The sequence below is a fragment of the Phoxinus phoxinus genome, assembly GCF_949152265.1.
Source record: "Phoxinus phoxinus genome assembly, chromosome: 10".
Lineage (NCBI taxonomy): Eukaryota > Metazoa > Chordata > Actinopteri > Cypriniformes > Leuciscidae > Phoxinus > Phoxinus phoxinus.
This window is the reverse complement of record NC_136885.1, coordinates 27,757,865-27,782,778: the sequence shown is the minus strand read 5'-3', so window position 1 is coordinate 27,782,778 and position 24,914 is coordinate 27,757,865. Positions and strand designations below refer to the sequence as shown.

At 38.6% G+C, this 24,914-nt stretch overlaps 1 long non-coding RNA gene across 1 annotated transcript in view; it reads left to right on the top strand.

The window, feature by feature from the left end:
* The window catches only part of LOC307005310, a 338,262-nt gene that overhangs the window by 172,845 nt on the left and 140,503 nt on the right, over positions 1–24,914 (top strand). The gene's annotated exons all lie outside the window — the stretch shown is intronic.

The following is a 24,914-nucleotide window of genomic DNA, read 5'->3' as shown; positions in this document are numbered from 1 at the left end:
ACAAATAATAATAATTACAGGCAGGTTATTTAGAAGACATTAAATGTCTTTTTCTAAACAAGATACCTAAATATAATTATAAAAAAATACGTCGTATAAAAAATAAAAAATAAATGAATGAATGAGCTTTGGGAGAATAGTTTTGAAAATTCAGCACTTGCTTGTGGAAATAGTACAGAGGTGAACATTACATAGGTTGCAGATTATGGTGGCTTGTTGTCATAAATTCACCTGAGTAGGCCTACAGAAGTAAAACCTAAGATCACCTACTGAGGACCAACGGGGCCACGAGGGAATGTAGCCAATTAATAAACATATAGGCCTACTATTTTTTTTTAAATCTTAATTTTAATGTGAGAATGCAGAAAGTTGTATGTGATGGGTAGGGTTATAGGGTATATAGGGTTCTATATAAGGGAATAGAAAATACAGTTTGTACAGTATAAAAAGTATTACGCCTATGGAGAGTCCCCACAAAGATAGCGCAACTATGTAGGCTATGTGTGTGTGTGTGTGTGTGTGTGTGTAGGCTACATGGTATAATACGGTATGGGGACCAAATGTTCCCACAAACACAAGGATAGTAATACCAGTAAACTTTGACCTATGGGGCAATTTTTGGTCCCATTGAGGAAAACAGCTTATAAATCGTACTAAATGGTGCTTCTTTGAAAATGTAAAAATGCAGAAGGTTGTCTGTGATGGGTAGGTTTAAGGTTAGGGTATATACAGTTTGTACATTATAAAAACAATTACATTTATGGAAAGTCCCCACAAAGATACCAACTATGTGTGAATGTGGTCCTGGTAAACCTGGTACTAAGTGATGTTTTTTGAAAATGTAAACATGCAGAAAGTTTTATGTAATGGGTAGGTTTAGGGGTAGGTATAAGCTTCAGGTTGCCATATGATTGTATGAGGATTATATTAAAAAACCAAGGTGGAGCAGTGCAAGTAATGTTGTAGGTCAAGAATAAAAACCTTTATGGCTTTAATGAGAAATTTGATTTATTTGTTGGTTGGATAATTCACAGAAAGCTATGCTGTTGTCAAACCCTAGGCAAAGTGTGGTGCAATACCAGTCACCCATGAGAAAGTATTGACATAATTGTCTGCATGACAATTCAATTGTAGCCTATATCATTTTTTGTTGGTCATTGTATGTTGGTCTTTCTAATGGACCTTGAGTCTGGAAATAAAACTGAATTGAATTTAATTAAGAGGATTGACTATACGGTTTGTACAGTATAACAATCATCATGTGTGTGTGTTCATTCTGTTTCAATGTCCTTCTTTTCAATTTCATTCTGGACCACCAGATGGCAGCACATCTTCATTTAGTGAACAAACACGTCCCACGTTATTTTACCACGTTATATTGGAGACAGGCTAATTATCAAAATGATCAGACTGCCTACGGTTTTAGTCCAAAATAACTCTCGATAAAGCCTTTTGTTTTATCATTAATATGACTCACTTTATAAAGTATAAGCAAAAAGTGTGGCATCAATGCATTCTTCATTCTGAGAATATGTGACAGTGAATCATAGGTTTCCTCTATTCACTGGATGTACCTTTGAAGGACTTCAAATCCAACAGCATTTCAACTTAATTATGCCAAACCGAATGAATCACTGATTTTCCTTTTTTGAAATAAACCTTGAGACCAACATGTGACAATTAAAAGTAACTTGAAAGATTTCTAATTCAGTCAGTCAGTCAGTCAGATGCTTGACATGCTTTAGACATTAGCTACAACACCTGACTGCATATTAAACAATGATGAGCTAAAAGTCCCATTAAAAAGTGAAAAGTTCCTTTGTTTTTCTATATATAGAGATGTTGGCATGGTAATAATGGTATGCTCTCATTTTACGGGCCATCTGTGGATGAGTTTTTCTGTTTCCATATTCACTTCATAACCAGTGTGGGCGTTCTGCCCTGATGCCATGCTAACGCATAATTGACGATACTAGTAGAGTTTCGCCGCTCCCACGCAGAACCAGGTTATCTCTGACGTCTGCTGGCTGAGCGCTAACACCTGCATTAAGAATACCCGGGGAGGAAAAGATAATTGGTATCTTGAAAAATTCAAATATCTAAAATAGCCTACAGTGTAGAACCTTGAGTCTCCGTTGGCAGAAATACGTCTGAAAAACATGTTTTAAATGTTACATTGCAATGTTTCCAATGATATGCTTTATATGTAGCCTTTTAAAACATAGGCTATTCCTCTTCCTTTCTATTATCGGGCACATTTTTAAGTCTTGGGTCTATAACGCACTTGACATTTAGCCTACTCATGTGTACACATGAGTCCTACACTGTAAAAACAAAACAAAAACAAAATGGCAATCAATAAGTCATGACAACTTATGTTTTTACATTACTTTAACTCAATCCAAACTGGAAGATTCACTTAAAGTCAGTTTAATTCACAATAAAGTCTGACCTTGTATTTTGCCACTTTATTATCCCAGAAGTTATGTTAAATTGCTAATAATCACTACAGTTGTTCTCTTGGTTCCAGACAGCTTCAGTCCCAGACTAAAATGCATGTTTGAGCTGTTTAACTGAAAGCAACTTGCACTGACTATCTTAAAATATGTTTGTCCATTGTTTGTCTCAAGATTCAAACCATAATGTTTTTTTCTAAGGCACATTTATAAAAGCTACTCAAATGTCCAATTTAAAGGGATACTCCACTTTTTTTGAAATAGGCTCATTCTGTAGTTAAACCGCGTACTAAGATCGACGGAAAATGAAAAGTTGCGATTTTCCAAGCCTATATGGCTAGGAACTACTCTCATTCCGGCGTAAGAATCAAGGAACTGTGCGCCGTACCATGGGTGCAGCAGGCGTAATGATATGACGAAGCACTTGCCGTCAACAAACCAACGTAACAACCTGCTTGCACAGGGAGCGTGCCTTGTAGCATGGAGACATTTGTGAGAGACGATTTAGATGACATTTACTTTGGTGCTGGTCCCGAACCGTATTTATTTGGAAACCTAATTTGCCGCCTAAAAACTACACAAACTTAGTCCCGGTCATGTTGGAAGTTACCGAGCTGGGGACTATTTTCAGGTGCTTCGTCATATTATTACGCCTGCTGCACCCATGGTACGGCCGCACAGTTCCTTGATTCTTACGCCGGAATGAGAGTAGTTCCTAGCCAGGCTTGGAAAATCGCAACTTTTTTTAGTACACGGTTTAACTACAGAAGAGTCAAGTTTTAAATAGGAAAAATATTGAAACTCGTTGGTCATCAACTACTGGACTCATCAGATGCTACTGGACTCATCAGAATCAATGATCTATGCTAAGCTATGCTAAAAGTGGTTCGGAGTTCGGCTGAATGGATTCGAAAACGGTAAAACTCAACTGTTTAACTCTGGGGGAGTTGTAAAATGAGCCTGTTTCCAAAAAAAGTGGAGTATCCCTTTAACCAAGGCTTAATCATAGCTTAATCTAAGCCCTATCTGTGAAACCAGGCCTGAATTTGGTATCACTTTATTTAAATGTTCCCTTTTGAACATTCTGTTGTAGCTTTGCAGCTACAAGTCAACTTACTCTTATTAGAGTATTGTCTGCTTAATATCTGCGAACTCTTTATTGTGATGCTCCTCCAACAGAAATTCTACCTATAAGTAACTTTACAACTACATGTCAACTTAATCTAACCCTAACCCAACCAGTCTACCAATACTCTACTAACACTCTGAGTTACATGTAGGTGCAACGTTACTCATAGTCAACAGAATGTGTTAAAGGGACCATCAAAATAAAGTGAAACCATAGCTGAATCTTTTCAACGTTTAAGCTTCTATCCCCAAACTTGTACATGTTTTTGTTTCTGTAGCAACACTTCTGATAGCCCTTTATTGAGAAGCAATCAAGTTTGTCATGAAAAAGGAAGCAATTTTCTCAGCCCAGACACTGCAGACAGACATCACTGGACAGCAGCGGTCGAAGCGGAAAAGATTTGTGGTAATAAAAACCATGTCCCACTCAGAGACCCTTACAGTTCACTCGATTTTCTCTTTCACACAGATGCTCTATTGCTTTTCCCCTTCTAGGTCTCTGTGTCTCACTCAGCAGACTCTGCTATTGAATGTATTTCACTCTGAAAGTACAAAAGAACGCCCTCTCCGATTACCTCCAGCCCTTGAACTATCAAAATTACCACCTCGCGGATAAAAATGATCACAAAAACAGCACTGGGGTGAAAAAAAAGAGAAAAAAAAAGTGTCTTGGGACTTCACTCGGACGTTTCAGTACGTACGGCTCACGTCTGCAGTATGGAGCTCATACTCGGCTGGATTAGCACTGGCGCTGTTGGAAATAAACGTGTGGCCTGTGGCATACCAAACGCGGCCTATTAGTGTGCAGCCCACGTGGGCAACTACACTCTCAAACGCTCCCTCTCCCTCGCTCTCTGCCCTCACCCCTCCCGCGCCGTCTCTCTCTCGCTTGTGTCTCCTCTGGCTCAGTGGTGTGTTTCTAAGAGATAAGACCCTTGCTCATTTCACACATGAACAGAATGGGGGTGCTGGTGGAAGGAAGAGAAAACAGGACTCTGATTGCAGAAGAAATGGCTCACTCGGTAACTCCGCCCCCAGCTGCAGGGCTGGATTGGTCTGTCCCAAAGGTGGGCGTGTTTACGAAACGCAAGAACGGACTAGTTGCAGAACTTCCACAGAGGCCACGTTTAATGTGTCGGTCGCATGGGGGTCTTGCGTAAATAAAACATTTAGTGTATATAAAACATTTATTGTGAGTCAAATTAGGTCAAATGAATTTTTGTTCAGTTTTTTATCACTACAGGCCAAATGTAAGAAGAAGAATGAGACATAAACCTTCCAAAACCTCAGCGCAAGGTGTAGCAAAATAAGTCACAATTTCAGTTATATGTTAAACAATATGCAAATAAACGCAACAAGGAATAAAAGAGAAAAAACACAATTAGTCATGTTTCCTCCTGGGAGTAGTTATAAAACTTTTTTTACACAATAATGTAAAGTATTTGAATAATAAAAGTTATATATAGTGATGTTTCTCAGTTTTGAATAATCAGTATCATGCAATCATTAATATTATTATTGGATCACTTTTCATCTTTTTTTTTTTTTGCTTTACATCATTCATACAGTTTTTGAAAAGCCTTTGACAGTTGTTATATAAATCATTTTGTGTTATTTTAATATGTGTTTATATTAAGCAATCTTGCCAATGTAAAGGCCATTCCTTGAGGAGCCCCCCCCCCCCCCCCCCCCCCTTCTGATGTCTCAGCGGCTTTATGAGAAGTAATTGTGAGGAATGAACTGCCTACAGTCTGTTGGCCTTGTGACAATCAGACGACACATGAAAGGAGTTAGTCATGCAAATACAAGTTAATGAAGTGTTTTTAGTCCCTTAAGAAGGACGTTTTTGGGTGCCTTTGTCTCTATTGTTCGTATAGCGCTGGTTGCCGGCAGGAAAAGAAACTCAATTTGAGCTTTTGCATTTGAACATTAAAAGCCTTGTACATAAAAAGAGTTGCTGAGCTTTGCCCGCAAATTAAACCACACACAAAAAAACGTTGTATTTCCACCACAGAACTAACACTCTAAATTCATGTTTACTCGCAAAAGCTGGAATACATTTTATCTGGCATAGAGCACATTGTGTGTTAGTTATTCCCCGAGATGAATGAAGTAGAAACATTGATGACATCTGAAGAGCTGTAGCTCTTGAACTCACTCAGTGCACTTCAATTGCATCAGAAGCCGGTGTATTTCTTTAATTAATTTCCTCAAAATCATTGATGACTTTATTACAGAGTGTGAACAGCTAGTGTTGACAGGAACCGTCTTCAGTCTGTTGCATAGAGTTTCCTTCTTTCCGTTCAACATCCCCAGTGGTAAATGAACAGGTCGATTTGCCTGCTGCACATCACTGGATTCAATGCAAAATTGCATTGTTGCCTCTCTCTCAGAGGAGCAACGACAGAACGTACAGTGAAGTGAACATCAGCCAGTGCATCAGAAGTGAACAATCTGTTCTGATGCCAAATAAAAGGAGCACAGAGATTAAAAATGATGCTGGAGCACAGCCTAGGGAAGAAATCACATAATTCAAGTTACAGATCCATTTGGAGCACTTGCTCAATGGTGAAAAACTGGGAACGCAACTGATTTTAGTGGCCAACAACAGCCTGGTTATCAACTACATGTTGTCATCTGCATCATCAGCAGGTACAAATATTATCCACAGTTTGGATTCCATGACACCTGATTTTAACCAACCTTTTTTTTTGCCAATTTGAATGAAAAATGTGTGATATTTTTTAAAGGTTGGAGTACACTACAACACTTTACATAACACTTTACACATTACAAAACCAACTAAACGCAAAATAAAACACAAACAAAACAAAATGTACAAACAAACTCAAACAGAAACATGTGGCTCGTTGTATGCATGAAAAATTAAAACAATATATGTTCTAAAATCGCTTCAAAATATCAAAAATGTTTTTTGTTTTTTTAAACTTTTTTTAAAATTCTTTTCCCTTTTGAAAACAACAACAACAACAACAAAAACAGCCACAACATACAATCACATCTAAACAAAACAGAACAATCGTTTGGTCACTCATACATTCTTAGATAAAACAAAATTGATGAAAGTATATATGTCAGATGATACATTGGTCAATAAACGTGTCATGAAGTCGTAAACACAATCCATTTTTCCCAATACTGCAAATACTTATCCATCTTTTCAAGCGAAAGTCATCCTTTCCATATTTTGGACACTGGTCATAATGTCCAGCCATTCAGCCTTTGTTGGGGGTTCAAATTGTAGCTACTTTCGTGTTACAGCTTTCTTGCTGGCGCTAATAATATCTTTAAAAGGTACTTGTCTTTCATCATCATATGAGCTGCTAGTTGCCCAGGTAAATTGTAGAAAATGAGCAGTAAATATCAAACATGTTTGTTGTCCTCCGACTGGATAGGCTCATATTCTGAAGCTAAAAATATCAAATTAATCTGACTGTGAAATCTGTCAACTCCAACAGCCTAAAATCTCCAGACTGGCTATGACTTTTGGCAATTTGTGCACTGTAAAAAATAATTATAATAATATAATAATAACAGTAAGTACAATTCATTTGGCTGTGTAAGTAATTTCAACTTAAATTACATTAAACTGACTCAACTTAAAAAATGAGTTAAATCTCACACATTTTTTAAAATTCTTAACTTATTTTGACGAGTTAAAGAGTAAAAACATATGTTGTCATGACTTATTGATCTTCTTTTTTGTTTTGTTTACAGTGTGCTGACTCCAGACTACAATTCGGTGCTAAAAAAACTAGACAAAAGTCATGTAATGTAGTCTAGCATTTAGTGCCATGTAAAAAAAGTTGTATGTTTTGAGAATAATCTCATAATAGACCTTAGATTAAATCCATTTAGAAATTTTACAAAGAAATGTACATTTTTGTAAATTTAAATGTAAATTTAAAGTCTTATTTTTATGACTTCATTCTTCATCATGACTTTTTATGTGGCACTAACACATAGAAAACAACTCTTTTTGTGTTTCACAGAAGACAGAAAGTTTGAGTAAATCATGTCAGAATTGAATTTTGAGGCAAACTATCCCTTTAAATGTTCCTGTCTGTCCTGAACTTTACACACTCACTTGCAATGACTTTCCTGAGTGTTTGACAACATAATTAGTCATCATTGGAGTAGTTAAACCTCAGGCTTTGTGAAGCGCACTTTGACACGGGTGAAGCAGACTTGCTGTAAGCTAGACAGACATGTCATTAGAGTGGTCTTTGTGTTTGTCCGGGTCCTGAGTGCACCAATATGTAGGGAAAAAAATCCTGACATTAAGCAGAGACATTGATGTTTCTATTTTAAGGCACATGCTCATATGTTCTTATTTGGCAGCTTCAAAAAGCTTATTTTTAAAAGCTGGATATAAAAGGACTTAAACAGATTTCAGGTCCGGATTTGTTTTACAGACCCTTCTCACATTATTATTATTACTATTTTACTAAATTTAGTTGGTAACACTTTACAATAAGGTTCATTTGTTAACATTAGTTAATTTATTAACTAACATGAACTAACCGCAATACGTGTTACTGTATTTGTAAATCTTTTTTAACGTGATAACAATACAGTTGTTCATAGTTTGTTCATGCTAACACAGTGCATTAACTAACGTTAACAAATACAACTCTTGATTTTAATAATGTATTAATAAATGTTAAAATTAACATTAACAAAGATTAATAAATGCTGTAGAAGCGGAGTACATTATTAATTCATGTTAACTAGTGTAAACTAATGAACCTTATTGTAAAGTGTTACCGAGTTTGGTAGAGGCCATAACAATATTTATTTGGATAAACTTTGAACAGTCAACGATTAAATGGGTGCCATTTAAAAAACGATTAAAAGTTGATTTTTTCCCCCCAGAAATGTTTGCTTATTGCACTGTATTTTAACACAACCTCAAGCAAGCAATTGGGTAAAACCATTAAGTGTCACAATATCTCATTGTAAAAATCCTAAATTCACAAATCCATTATTTTCACTCTTGCACTGGAGATATATCAAATGCTGAGATTAAACTGTCAGCTTTGATTTTAAATGCTTTAATACACACCCAACAGTTATTCAGTGCAGCGAGAACTAATTCTCTGTCAAGGCATTGCTGGGGGGCCGACGGAGACTCTGGGCGCAGGATTAGCGCAATGATAGAGCAGTTATTACTTCTACAAATCTACTTCCACAATTAAAGGTGCTAGAAAGAGTGTCCGTTGTATTTAAAGACCATTCCCACACCAATTCCTGACGTCTGACCCGTATCAATCCCCGGAACATATGCTAGAGGACATTCTCCAATAATAAGCATGAGTAGGAGATATATTAGGTACTATTTCATTGAGATGTTGGGAAAGAGTAAAGGTGCCTTTGTCAAGGTCATGCAGATGTAGCATTGGATGCCAAATGAGTTTGGACCTCGTATTTGTATGAGGGAACATCCTCAGGCGAGAAGCATGCCATTAACATGGCAGCAATAATGAAGGTGGAGAGGAAATAATTAGACTTGTAGAATGTAAATTATGGAGCAATTAATCATTAAACTGGGTCAGTATTAGGACTCACTGAAAGTGCCAAACAAACAATGCTTTAATTATCGGCCAATTAGGTGGTTAATAATGCTTTTCAGTGAAAGATGGCCCTTGCTGCTATCATTTTTTTTTAAATACACTCACAGCATGTAACTGAGGTGCCAATTACACCAGGGTAATGCGGATGACTCTTTCATCACCCATTTTTTGGTTTGTTTTTAGTCATAGTTTTGTCTTTTAACAAAATTTTTCTTTGATTTAAAAAAGTATAAATTAAATTCACATTCAACAGTTTTAATCCATTTTACTGTGACTAAAATGGCATGCAATTTTTGTTTTAAGTTTAGTTGACAGTTTGAAACTCAAAATGTAACAGACTAAACTTCAACCCCTTTTTTAACCTTTTAAAAATGTATAAATAACGTTCACTTGAATTTGTCGAGCATATAGAAAACTGCCTTGAGCTCATGGAATAATTGCATATAATGAGTGAACTGAAGTATTATTATCTTTTTTTTTAGAAGTTATTAGTCAAATCCTTCATGCTTTACCGACTGTTATTAACTCAGTAAGGGCTAGCGCAAAATGCGGCATCGGCATCTCGAAGCGGCACTTCCGGTGGCATCTCCAGCGGCCATCAGTGCAGCGGCATCTCCAGCGGCCATCAGTGAGCGGCATCTCCAGCGGCCATCAGTGAGCGGCATCTCCAGCGGCCATCAGTGCAGCGGCATCTCCAGCGGCCATCAGTGAGCGGCATCTCCAGCGGCCATCAGTGCAGCGGCATCTCCAGCGGCCATCAGTGAGCGGCATCTCCAGCGGCCATCAGTGAGCGGCATCTCCAGCGGCCATCAGTGCAGCGGCATCTCCAGCGGCCATCAGTGAGCGGCATCTCCAGCGGCCATCAGTGAGCGGCATCTCCAGCGGCCATCAGTGCAGCGGCATCTCCAGCGGCCATCAGTGAGCGGCATCTCCAGCGGCCATCAGTGCAGCGGCATCTCCAGCGGCCATCAGTGAGCGGCATCTCCAGCGGCCATCAGTGCAGCGGCATCTCCAGCGGCCATCAGTGAGCGGCATCTCCAGCGGCCATCAGTGAGCGGCATCTCCAGCGGCCATCAGTGAGCGGCATCTCCAGCGGCCATCAGTGCAGCGGCATCTCCAGCGGCCATCAGTGAGCGGCATCTCCAGCGGCCATCAGTGCAGCGGCATCTCCAGCGGCCATCAGTGAGCGGCATCTCCAGCGGCCATCAGTGCAGCGGCATCTCCAGCGGCCATCAGTGAGTGGCATCTCCAGCGGCCATCAGTGAGCGGCATCTCCAGCGGCCATCAGTGAGCGGCATCTCCAGCGGCCATCAGTGAGCGGCATCTCCAGCGGCCATCAGTGCAGCGGCATCTCCAGCGGCCATCAGTGAGCGGCATCCCCAGCGGCCATCAGTGAGCGGCATCCCCAGCGGCCAGGACTTTCCGGTGCAGCGGCATCTCCAGCAATCAATATTTTCTATTTTACTAACTGCATTTTAACTAAATAACATTATGTAGCTACCACAGAGTAGCATAGCTTATATCATGTATGCATATCCTTTGTAAATAAAGTTTTGAGTTTCTGTTAGCCTACATCAGAGAAAGCTGCAATTGTTCTAAGTATGATACAGGCTATGCTGTAACGTTATAAGTTTCCAGCAAGAAGTGTCTATCACTTTAATGTTTCAGAAAATGCTGTTTATTAAATATGAATAAATGGTTATTCCGTTAATACAGAAATGCGTTAAGTTAATACAGAAATGAGTTTCTGATGTGCTGCACAATTCTGATATTAATTCAAATAAGCTGTAGGCCTACAAAGCTGAAATTGCGGCGGCATCTCCAACAGCCAGCTGTCGCTTCAGCGGCATCTCGTAGCGGCATCTCCAACAGCCAATAGACTTTGTCCAGCTGTGGCTGCTGCCAAAGTGTGATACAACTTTCTGATTAATTAGTTATGTTTCTGCGAAGAGGAAATTATTAAATCCATTTTTTTTCATAAAAACTTAGGCTAACTGAACATATAGGCTATTCATGTGAAAAATTATAATTAACCTACTCATTTTAAAGGTTTTTACATAGAGACCTGCAGCTAATGAATTAGAAACACACCAAAATATAGCCTAATTGTAATTTTATTTAACATTTGTTATTCTTCAAATTAAATCGTCTTTACAAACATAGACTATATGAGCTAGATTCAACTAATCAATATAATATTGTTATTATTATTATTAATAATAATATTATAAATATTAACAATATTAGTAGGCTAGCCTACTAGTACACATTTATTAAAAACATATCTGTTGTAGGCTATCTGTAGCCTAAAACACATCTATTTAGCCTCACATACTGACTTTATTTGTAGTTCATACTGTTTTAATACCCTGTATTTTCTTTCTCATTTTTAGGAAAATCCCTTAATTACCATTGTTTATTTCTATATCAAATGTCATACACTTGCAATGAAGCTAAAAATATAAACAACTACATCATTATGTTGATATCCTATATTTTTACAATAAAACTTACGACAAACATGTCTTCTAATATCAGTTGTTGCGTATAGGCTATACCGAGCTGCATCGAACACATTTGTAAAGTACTTTCCTTGAACACATTGTGCGAGTTCACTTTAATACCGCGTGCTTTATATACATGTTGCTGCTGATTGGACTGCAGTTCTGACACACCCACCAAACAAGAGAAAAAGTATCTCGGCGCTTGCGCACCGTTTTGAACTTGAACATGCCCCTGTAGAGGGCTGCTGCAACTTCACTTTTTAAAGGACAATATCCTGGCCGGACTACTGTCAGTTATATACGTATTTGAAATGAACATGATTTCTTAATGTCTAGTGACATATCAGGGCCATTTTATGATTAATTTAAATACATTTCTTACATACAGCTCAATTAACTAATCAAAACCAATCGCTTGTAAATTACTTGTAACGGAATTCACAAAACATACATAAAATTGTTAGCATATCACTTGATAATCATTTAAGAATGTATTGTAAAAATCTAAATAGGCTATTAAATCAAAATATATGTCCAGCGGCATCCGCTGGAGATGCCGCTGCACTGATGGCCGCTGGAGATGCCGCTGCACTGATGGCCGCTGGAGATGCCACCGGAAGTGCCGCTTCGAGATGCCGATGCCGCATTTTGCGCTTGCTCTTTCTCTATTAACTTGGGCTAATCATTTACATGGACTATATGTCATACACTGGCTGCAGTAAAACGCACGACGAAGAAGACATTGATCCAAGGTAGTCTTTAATAATATCCACAGGTAAATCCAAACAAAGGCAGACAAGCAAACACGACCATAACATAGACGAGACCGGATAAATGAGAACTGAAAGCACAGGAACTTAGATGCACAGATCAACCAAGGTAATAAATAGCGAACAGCTAAACAGAATGACGAAATCAAATCAGTAACCATGGTGACAAAATCAGGTGGGAAACCGGCAAACATATTCGAAACATAACAGAACCGTGACACTATAATGTAAGCATGTTTGTTATAACAACAGAATATTTGGTTTCTTGTATCTTAATTCACATTTGCTTTTTTGCCTATGTTGTAATTTATTTATTTTTCTTGTCATATATTTTTTTCATCATGCTGCATACGTTTTACATTTGTCTTCTTAATTGTTGACAATTTAAAAAAAATACTTGTCAACAAACATTTTTGTCAGTATTTTGTTGAGATTGAAGCTGCTGGGCGCACATACACATGAAACTGATTTTTTTTTTTTAATGCACTTTCACTCTGTGTTTCACAGGTAAAGGATTCGATTCTGTCCAATTCCCTCAAAACCACTCACACCAGTCCGGAAAGCCAAAGCACCGTTTATTAATTCAATTTTTAATTGAATTTTTTCCACAATTTCTCTGCTTAGTTAATTCCCATGCTGTCCTCGGGGTGGATGATTGGCGTGTAATTACTAGCTGTTGGCACAGACAAGACCCAGTATGTCCTCATTTTTTGCCCTCCCTCTGTCTTTCTTTTTATTGTGGATCCTTTTTTAAAACTCTCTGTCTGCACCTAAAACTTCTTCCCAAAGTCATCTCTCTCTCTCTCTCTCTCTCTCTCTCTCTCTCTCTCTCTCTCTCTCTCTCTCTCTCTCTCTCTCTCTCTCTCTCTCTCTCTCTCTCTCTCTCTCTCTCTCTCTCTCTCTCTCTCTCTCTCTCTCTCTCTCTCTCCCTCCCTCCCCCCCTTTTCACCTCCCCCACGTATCTTCTCCATCTTCTCGTGCTGTTTAATAGTTTCTATCCTTCCATTAGCCAAACTGCCTCACACATTGTGAGGGTCCGCGTGGGTGTTTCCATGCAAACCTCTTTTTATATGGCATAACAAGAGCTTTCCTCATAATAATAATTTCTTCCTGCAGACCTATCAAACTGGGCATCGGCCCACATGGCGTTGCCATGGCGTTGCAGTTGAACCCCATTCTTCAGGATACGTGTTGATAAAACAAGTGGCAGATAACAGTAATTACCACTCAATGGCGCCGGTTCTCTAGGGGCCATGCAGAGAGAGACTCCAGGCTTGCGTGCTAGATTGATTCATTTATAGGTTTATTTCACCCCAAAATGTAAATTCTGTGATTATTTACTCACCTTCATATCAATCCAAACCTCTGGTTGGTGGGTGTGATGATGGGATATAGCCTCAAATAGCACTCCGAAGCAATATTAGCGATGGTATGTTAAAAGATTTAGCATTAGGCTAGCAAGCAGCAAGTTCAAACTATAAGGACATTTAAGAGATACGGTACAGTCATACCACTTATTACACAGCATTTCACCATAATTATGGGGATAAGAGATAATGATATTGAACTGTTTTAAAATTGTCTGTTTGTTATAATCTATTACAGTGTACAAAACAAATGTTGCAAAATGGCAGCAGCTGAGTTTGAATGAAGCAAGAGAGAGCGAGTCCACAATACTGGATGGCATAATTAAATAACTGAACACTTTTACATACCACTGGATGGCGCGATTGACCAATCAGAATCAAGCATTCCACAGAGCCGTGTAATAAAGTTACTTAGTAGAATGTCTGTTGGAGGACAATCAAAATATATTACTGTAATATTTGCAAACAGTGTTTTAACTACCTGAACTTGTTTAATGTTTTACAGAAAGAGTGAAGTATTTGACAAATTGGTTTATGCTATTGAGAATTTGGTTCAGAAAATGGAGTTTAGTGTTTTAGCAATTCAGAAAAACTGTAAGAAGACATTCTACTAACTACAAGTAACTGTTCAACTACTGTACATGTCAACTAACTCTCATTAGAGTATGAGTAGTATTAGTCAGTCTACTAAAGTCTAGTAATACTCTAATGAGAGTTAGTTGACATGTAGTTGCAAAGTTACTTGTGTTAGTAGAATGTCTAAAGTAGACCATCAAAATAAAGTGTTACCTGGCATTATTCAGACCTGGGACAGTCTTGCACATTTAATTCTTTCGTATGCATGCGTTATCAAGTGGCCAAGTGTGGGTATTGGGACAGGCAATACCCAAAAAAAAGATTTGATTCGAAAGAATGATTCATTCATAACTCCCTATGTCTCTTATGAGCTCTCAGAAGCACTAATATTCAATTTCCTCACAAAGCTAACTTAAGGCTTTAGAAAAAAAAAATTTTTTTGAAGCTTGACAACTTCCTCATTCACTCTCATTATATAAAACTTAAGAATGACATGAGGTGATTAAATAATGACAGATTTTTTATTTTTGAGTGATATAGGCTACTATTCACACTCTTTCAATCTATTCATCCATCTATCCATCTGTAACCACCTCTTTCAGGCTGTCTCTTCTCAATGTCCTCCCTCTGTCACCAGATTATTAGCATAAGTAATTACAAATTCATGTGTGCCTGCATGGGTTTCTAATTTAAAATAAATGTGTTGATCTCTTTGATTTGTTTTTAGTTCAGAGCAGCCTGTCTTGTACAATTAAGATAACAGGGGTTTGTGATGGACGTCAGCAGAGGGGGGTAATTGGAATCCCCTCCCTCTTTAAGCTGTTATCTCTTTTTGTTTTTAAAGTCTTCCGAGCTTTCTGAAGACTCCAGCGGCGGCTCACTCGTGCCGCATATTGAAGTCTGTGTGGCTATCGCAAGGATCCACAATGAATGGTGTTTGGAGCTCAATGTTCGTGTAATTCTATTGATTTCACTTCAGAGGAAATGTGTGTGAAACACAGGGATCCATATCCACTTAAACCGCAGAATAACGCTTCGCCCTGAATAAGAGCGAGACGTAAATACACAATTTAATATTGCTCTGAAACAGCTGTCGCCTCTGACTGAAATCACAGCGAAGTTGATTGTATTCAAATGAGTGTCAGAGCTGCACTTGACATGCATGCGTTCACAATAGAGCGCTCAAGCTTATGATATAGTGTGCTTTGTCAGGAAAACTGACTTCACTGTTTTTGACTCCAATGCTGTGGCAAAAAAGGAAAGATAGAGGGAAACAACACACCCACTTCAACAACAGTTTCAGTAATGTTTATGTTTTAGTAGTGGTGAACTGATGTGGCAAATGCTAATATATGTGTAAAAATAGAATTTTTATACAATATTTAATCAAAGTAACTAAATGAACAAAAAATGGTCAAAACATATTTAAGAACTGACACAAGGGGGCGCAACTATGGTACAATACATTAATGATATCAGATGGTAATGCCATGGCAATGAAAGACTGTCTTATTCAAGTATACCAAGGTAGTTCCCTTTCTGTCAGTCACATTTGACGTTACGTCAGAACTGAATTGATGAATTGAGATCTCGCATTAGAGCCCAAACACCATAGAGTGTAAACTAAACGAGGCAATGCACATTGGTGTGCCAGATATGTGTCTCGAGTGTCTGCGAGTGCTCTTCGGGAAGTGGCCTCTGGTATCTGGTGTTGGTGTGACCGCACTGCAGCGGTGGTCACGATCTCTGAAGATCATTTCCTGCTGTTCATAGCAGCCCTAAAAGAGCTTTTTGCCTGCACTATTCCCTGCCCGCTGTGCTGCAGCCATTTCCCCTGTGCGTTTTAGCACTATAACTGTGCCTTCACACCGGACGCGAATAGCGCGTCAAATTCGCGCTTGCCGCGTCTAGTTATACGCTTGACCACTTTGTGTCCATTCGCGCGTCAAGAGCGAAATTGACGCGTGTAAAAACATAAGTTTGAAGCGAAATTGACGCGCGTCACGCGTCAGAGGGTCAGAGGCGAAACTTTCAAAAGTTTCGAAACTCGTTGGCGGCCATCTTTTTACAAGATGTGTGATGTTTATAGATAATTTATCGAGAGAGTCACCGCTCTGTATTTGCTCCAGAGAGCAGAACGGTGGCGTAGGGATCATCGTCGCCGTATTTGGGTCCACCAGACCTTTCGGAGGCGAACAAAGTTTGGCGTGTTTTTTACCATTTGCTCCAGGAGCTATGCCTGGATGACGGTCGCATTCAGCGGTACTTCCGCCTGCCCAGTTTGATGACCTGCTGTCCCGCATCAGTGCGATCATAATCCTATGTCACTTTATGCCACGTGAAGCAAACAGGCTCCTGATTGGTTAACGTGGCGTGAATTGACGCAGAAGTTCAGATTTTTCAACTCGGGCGGCAGATGCGAATTCGTGTCAAACACGTGAATGCACAAAAAGCACTATAAAATCATTCGCGCATAACGCGCCAGACGCTCAATTTGCGCGAATTTGACGCGCGAATGAGGCGTATTCGCTTCTACCGCGCCGTACTCTACGCCTCATTCACACCGCAGGATTTTTTTATTGACTTAACATTAAAATCACTCGCGCCTGACGCGCTATTCGCGTCCGGTGTGAACGCACCATAAGAGAGCTAAATTTCCCTGAAAGAGCAAACACAGGTGTGATACGCCATCTTTTAAAAGATGTCACTCCACTTGTGTGTTTCTGGATGTGGTCGTTACCTAGCGCTGGCTGACAGTCGCGATCGTTGTCTCACGTGTCTGGGCGTCAAGCACGCTGAGGTTGCTTTTGTGGATGAGTCATGTACTCATTGCGGGAAGATGACCATCTCGGTGTTGAGGACAAGACTCAACTACCTCAGACGAGGTGGAATGAAGAAAATCTAGTTCCTGCTCTGATAATCAGAAGAGGGCTACTTCGGTGAATAGCCAGGGTGACCAGAGGATCACAGTGGGGTATTACCCGCCGAACCAATCTCCATGAGCCCCACACTCTTCTAGCACACCGCAAGCTGTGAAGCTTCCGAGTGAGATTGCTGGTCCTTCTCATGGGGAACTAAGCGTTTCATTCGGGGCTCCGCCAGAAGACCGGATGTTGATCGTTGCATCGGAGGGTGAGCTAGAGTCCTCCGGGGAGGAAGACTCGGCTGTGTTGCCACCTTCTGGGAGAGTAGCGCCGCCCGAGTCTGACCCAGAGCTATACTTTCCTGGGCCGCCGACTCCAGGAAAGCGCCTGACTCGAGTGGAGGACAATTGGTGTCTCGGGGTGGCCCACGCTGGTTCTCAGCGTCCTGCCCCAGTGCCATTCTTCATGGAGGTGCATGAGGAGGTTACCAGATAATGGACGGCACCTTTTTCTGCCCCAAACCGGTCTGGTGTCCGCAGTAACGCAGCTCGGATTTATGAAGCCGCTTTAGAACTGGCTTCATGGCTGAGTCCCGAGATGGGGGTGGCAACGCGGCACGCACCGGGTGAAAATCACCCCGGCCTGTCGCCAAACCTTCATATATATATATATATGGTAAAATAGAACAACATTATTCAGACCTGAGAAAAATGGTAAGACAATGTCACTATATCCATCCAATATTTTTGATATAGCAAGATATTTTTAAGTAACATTTAAGAACTAACAATTCATGGTTTATTTAATACCATGCTACTGAAAGATTATTTGATTCATGCATCAATGTATATTTTTTAATATATAATTTAATGTCTATAGTGAAAACAATGTGTATAATTTAAGCCATCAGGTTGGATCTGAACCATTTGCTCATAGGCCATCCATGCTTTACCACTATGGGCCCCACATTTATATTTGTAATCAAATTATGATCTACAGTATATTCTCTTGATGGAAATAAATATGTATATATAATATATGTATATATTATCCTCTTGATGGAAATAAATGTTGTGGTGTTATTTCCATCAAGAGGTGCATACATTTTTGGCCGAGATCTTGTATTGACAATGCAAGAGTCAAACACTCTGTAAAGTTTCCTCCAGCACATCCCAAAGACTTTCAATGAATTTAAGGTCTGGAAGCCAATTCATGTGAGAAAATAATTATTCATGCTCCCTCCCAACCATTCTTTCACAATTTGAACCATGATGAATCTTGACATTGTCATCTTGGAATATGGCCATGATGTGTCTTGGTTGTTTAAGAAATTAAAAGCTACAGGGTTAGAAGAACTGTTGCCAAACATATACTAGAAACATAATAACCACTGCAATAATGATCCAATATAGTGTATGTATATATATATATATATATATATATATATATATATATATATATATATATATATATATATATATATATATATATATATATATATATATATATATATATATATTATTTTTTATATAAAAAAATTGGGACAACATTTTTTTCTTCTTCTTCAAGTTGTATTCATTCACATTTTTTTTTTTGCTCAGTCAGAATATCCACTGAATCGCATTTCATGCTTTTCGGAGTAGCGTTGTGTGCGCACCAAAAACACAAAAAGAGCAAAAGAGAGAAATATATAAAAGGGGAGGGTAAAAAATCCTCTTCGTTTAGACATCAGCTTTCCTCCTACTTCAGTGTGTTGGTCTTTGATAAAGACCTGTTACCGGGGCAACACAGACCTAATTCACAGACTTGGAACTGTCATGCACTAACCTCTGGAGCGGAGAGGGGGGTGCAAGAACGGTGAAGAAAGGGGTGGGGGGTGAGCAGGAGAGACAGTTAATTACAGAATGCAAATTACGTTGTCAGAAGAGCCATTCAAAAAAAAAAAGAGTCTGCTCCTGCCTTTCAGCTCCTCCCCTTTGGTGCAGGTTTAATAAGCGACTCTTTCAAACTGCCCTGCCTGTGGCTTTCAGAGACAACTGGAAATAATCTCAGAATGATGAACAGAATCGGATTGCCTCTTCCAGGCCTTGACAACATAATTCATGCAAAATAGGGGTAAAGCCATGGGCATGGGACTATCTTCTTACAAGGTGTTGAACAACATCAACCCCTGGGCTCCTCTGAAATGTCTTCTTTTTCTCTCTAGCTCACTCTTTCTTACTTTAACTCACAGTATCTCCATTTTACCCACATTTCCTCTGTCCCTAGGAAAAGTTCCCTCTAGAAATCCTGTAATTTTATTTGACTTGTCACGGCTGAAGGAAACTTGAAGTATGCTGAATGTTGAGTGGCAATCCCACTGCTTCGAATATAGACAGACATAAATCAGTTTCTACATACTGAATAATTATAATGGTGGGAATAAAATATTGAATACTCATTATTGTAGCAGTAAATGTAAGGGCGACTCTGTCCAGCACTTCTAATCTTTTCTCAATGACTGGCTCCTGACTTTGATAAAATAATGTCACTATATGTACCTCCAATATTTTTGATATAGCAAGATATTTCAAACCTGTGAATTTTATTTTGTCTGCTGAACACAAAATAATATATTAGTCAGTAACCAGACAGTTGATGGACCCCATTGACTTCCATAGTGAGGAAAACTATGGAAATCAATGAGGTTCTTCAACTTTGTAGAACCGACATTCTTCAAAATATCTTCTTTTGTGTTCAGCAAAGAAATTTGAAACAAGGTTTGAAACAACTGGAGGGCGAGTAAACGATGACATAATTTTTAAGTGAACTATTCCTTTAAGTACCTTTTCAAAATAAACACTAATTTATGGTTTATTTAATCAATGTTGGCATTTCACAAACTCTTAACAAACAATGTACCTTTATACACCAAAAATATAAGTGATATAGATTTAGGCATTCTTTTATAAATCTCCAGTGTTTTAAAATATATTGGCCTGGTTTCACAGACAGGGTTATGGATAGATTAAGCCAGGATTAGGCTTTAGTTCAATTGGACATTTCAGTACTTTTTATAAATGTGCCTTATTAAAAAAACAAAAACATTACTGGTGTGCATCTTGAGACGAAACAATGACACTGACATATTTTAATAAATGTAAGTGCAAGTTGCTTTCAGTTAAAAAAGCTCAAACATGCATTTTATTCTGGTATATGCTTAAGCCTTGTCTGTGAAACCGGGGAATTAAATGTTAGATCAAACTACCTCAAATTCAATCTGCACGCATTGACCTCAGGGATCAGGGAAATTTCATGCTGTACTGTGATTCAGTTTGTTGCTATTCCGTTTTTGGGGAGAAAATAAAATCAAACCCTGTGGGGCTTTTAGCTGTGAAAACAGCAAGCAAAGCTAATATTAAGATAGGGAAGTGTACTTGTTATTCAGCCTTCGTTCACCACGTAATTGCTTGTGCTCCACCTGCACTTGTGGCTTCCCGAGGTAGTCAATCTGCTCGCCACCACCGAAATCGATAGGCGTGAGAGTAGAGAAGTTGAGTGGCAAGATCGGCGACTATTGTCCTCTTTAACCTCTTCCATTTACTGTGAGAGCGACTAGGGGCCATTATAAAATGTTCAAAGTAATAGATATTGAACTAGCATTCAAAATGAGCTGAGCGAAAGGTAATCAAAGCATTCAGTAATTACAGTGTCTTCTGTAGTCCTCCTCCCGAAAAAAGACTCCATTATGTCCTTGTTCTCCTGATAATAATGAAACAGGTGTTCGGCTGTGTGTGTGTTGGGGTACTTTTAAGTCAAAGGACACAGTTACATGGGAACTGCTAGGGAGGCCAATTTACAATGTGTGCTATAATGACAAGTGTTTTTCGGTGTTTTGTTAGAGGGAAAAAAATGTGCTTGGACAAAATGGTTGATAAGAGAGAAAACTGATATCATATTATCATACTATGGATTGCATCAGAATATATGGTTTATAGTTAAAGCTTCAGTTTGCAAAAAGTCTTTAGTTTCATCATATTTATAAAATAAAAATACAGCTTTCCGATTCTATCCGGAAAAAGCCGAGGTCCTTGATTCTGGGCGTGGGCGGAGCTATAGAGTCAAGCGGGAGCATCCACAACATACAAACTGCATCCACTGTTCCAGTAACACTGGGTTCTTTGGGAAGCTGAACAAGGTAAACTTTCCCTCACATCCCAAAACACACTTTTTTGGAGACATTCTTGACATCAACCATTCCTATTTAGCGCTGCTGCTGATGATTTCCGGTAGTAGCGCGTCGATGAGCGCGGTCTTTCTCTCCTCTGGTCGACGTGTGCGTGAACGCGCTTTTCTGAGAGCAATGCTCATATAAGGAGTTCCACTCTGGTCTACGTCATTAGATCTACGATAGAAAAAAACCAGCCGAAACGTGTTGCAACCCGGAAGTATGATTTTCAGCACAGAAATTCTCTGTTATTCGTTCAAAATAACTTTTCAAACTTTGGCCATTATTAGCATGAGAATCCATCTCTTTAACACTGTAAACAACTCTGAATATATGAAACACCATTGTACCCCCCCTTTAAAAACTTTATTTGTTTGTTTTATTTTTAAGCAGTGAATCGTAATAAATAAATGTTGAAATCCTTCATCTGCATGGTTCAAACTCTATTATAATGTTTGTTTAAAGGCAGATGATATGCATTTGTCTGTCTGAGGGCTAAACATCATTCCCTGATATCTCAGGGGAACTGCTTTTTTGGCACGTACGGTAAGTGTCACATTGGAATTCTGCTCAGGACCAGACCAGTGTCTGACTGTCATCCCTAATATGGATGGTGCCAATTAGACCACAGCTACTGAACCTCACACTCTATCACAATCTCTTATATACAATCCACTTTGAACATTTTGCCCCCTACACACTCATTAATCCATACTCAAAGTTTTGTGTGAAACTATTTATCCTCATGATTTTCATCACAAGCCACAGATCATCCCCAAAAATTCCATATAGTAACTGTTTTATATAACTGTTCAAATATTTGAGTTTTTTAAAGTCTCTTATGCTACAAAGGCTGCATTTATTTGAATTTGATTAAAATACAGTAAAAACTGTAATATTCTTAATATTTAATATAAAACATCAAATAAAACACAGGATGACACTTAAAATGTTACCTACCTAAGAATAAGGTACCTATGGGTTAAGGTAAGGTGTAAGGGCAGGTTCAGGGTTAGTACCTTATTGTACAGTATTTACTATAATAAGTACATAGTATGTGCATGGAGAACAGGACTGTAAAATAAAGTGCTACCAAAATCTTTTGTAACATTATAAATGTCCTTACTCCCACTTTTGATTAATTTAATGCATCCTTGCTGATACAAGTGGCCTATTAATTTCTTTTTTTTCTTTTATATATATATAAAAAAAAAACACTTCTTCAATCATCTGCACTTGTGCTATGATGCATAGACCATGTGATTTGTGTTTTCTTGTGAATAAAATAAGAATGGATGAGTCTATCGCATCATCCTAGTAGCAAAAAACACTGTGAAGCTGTTGAGTTCTTGTTTTCTGGGAATGGCGTCGGTTCATAAGTCTTTGAGCTCATGCACAGGTTTTCCCCGCAACCCTCCATCCCTCTTTTCGAGACTTTTGCTGGCAGCTATGAGAGTTCTGAATGAGGAAAGGACTGGCTTCTTACAAGCTCTGTGGGGCAGAACATTTCAGAAAAAAAAAAACATTTTAAGATGAATACATAGAGTACATCTTCAAACATTCACACTGACCATCTAGACATTTTTAATAAAAAAAAAGAAAGTTAAAGAGATATAAATCACAGTATTTAGAAGCACAATATCTCAAGGTGCTTAATTAAGTATAGGCCATGACATTAATGTTAAGCTTATTGATACTTTTACATGTTGTTGGGCCTATGCAGTTCTTGAGAATGTTAATAAATGTCAATGAATGAAAAAAAGAAGAAGAAAACACTGGAATATATTTCCCAGCACAAAACTATCTGCCACCCAAGAAACCACCTCTGGATTTAACCACAAACAAGTATTCTGCTTTTCTGTATTCTGACACCGCGTGCAAAGTAACTTTACACTCGTCTATCCGAATCTTCTTACATTCACTCAATCAAAGCCATACTCTGTGCAGTTGAGGTGGGTACAAAGAGAACTTCAAACTTGAAAATCCAACAACAGCACCAAAAAAAAAAAAAGCAATTTCCCAATTTGTTTTATTTATGTGACACATGCTTTCCGGCAGGGAACTTATCTGCAGGCGTCAGGAGGCCCGTTTGTGGAGGAGCACCTAATCCCAAACAGAACGCCTCTGCTAATCTTAAATGGGATGGAAATCCTGGAGATCCTGAATAACTCAACATGGGCCACTCGTGTAACTCTGGACGGAGCAGAAAACAATAATTTGACAAATGTGATAATGCCAACAATAGCGATTTGGCAGTTGAAACTGTGAGATTTGCCTGTTGCAGAGTCACAAAAATGAATCTAATTCATAAGTTCCAATCCAATAAGCTTGGATCTAATTAAATGTGGATTTATGATGCCACTTTAATTAGTCTATATTATATTTTGAACAATGCCGTCTTTAATTTTGGTAACTGCCATCAGACTTGGATAGGTTTTTAGATTTTCCATGATTATCTTATAATGAGTTCTGCATTGATGTCTTCATATGGCCTTATGACATTTCCTCTTCGGTTTTAATGCCACTCTGGGATCTTCATCTGACAATAATTTGTCTCAAGACCAAATCTATTAGCACTACATCTACAGGGGAAGAATAATAAGTAGAAGGCATAGTATAGGATGGAAACATAATCTTTTTAAGTCATGTTTTCACCATGAAATGTAATATTTTTTTTACATTTTCCCCACTTTATTTCTAGTTGTAGAGTCAATTTGATAGATTTTAAAAAAATACCACATGACAAACACGTACGCTTTCTTTCGTACTCATATGTGCTTACATCACAGTCTGACGTTGAACAGAAAACATGGAACAGGAGTTACATGTGAACACAAACATAAAACTTATAATTAGGACTTTTAATAGAAAACACAACTACAAATCCACAAACAGCAGATTGTCCCAACTAAGAGGGAACTTCTCCATTTCAGAAGCTTTTGTGAGTAGCCTGCATTGTACTGGTTCTGGAAGCTGTTCTCCATGAAATGTGCAGCATACAAATAAACGTTGGGGTTATAGTGTTTAAAATACATTTAAACCACTCTAAGTTTGCCTGCCTTGTTCTCGGAAAGTGTATGAATTCTGTTAAATAAAACATCTCCTTTGGAGTAGAGTAGACTTAGAGCTTTGTAACCTTGCAGATCTTTTTTCATACTCAAACAGCAACGTTATAAACTAATTAAAGTTGAAAAAGCATAATAGGACCCCTTTAAATTTTGAGCACCAAATCAGCATATTATAATGATTTCTGAAGGATCATGTGATGAACTTATGTCCCAAAAACATTATAATGTTTCAGACACTGACTGAAGACTGGAGTGATAATGTACTCACTTATATAGCAAATTCATCTTTTCCAAAACAGTAAAACTTATACCCTGAAATGCACCAGGCAATTTCAGATTAACACACACTTGATGTCTAGAACAAGCGGAAAAGACAGATA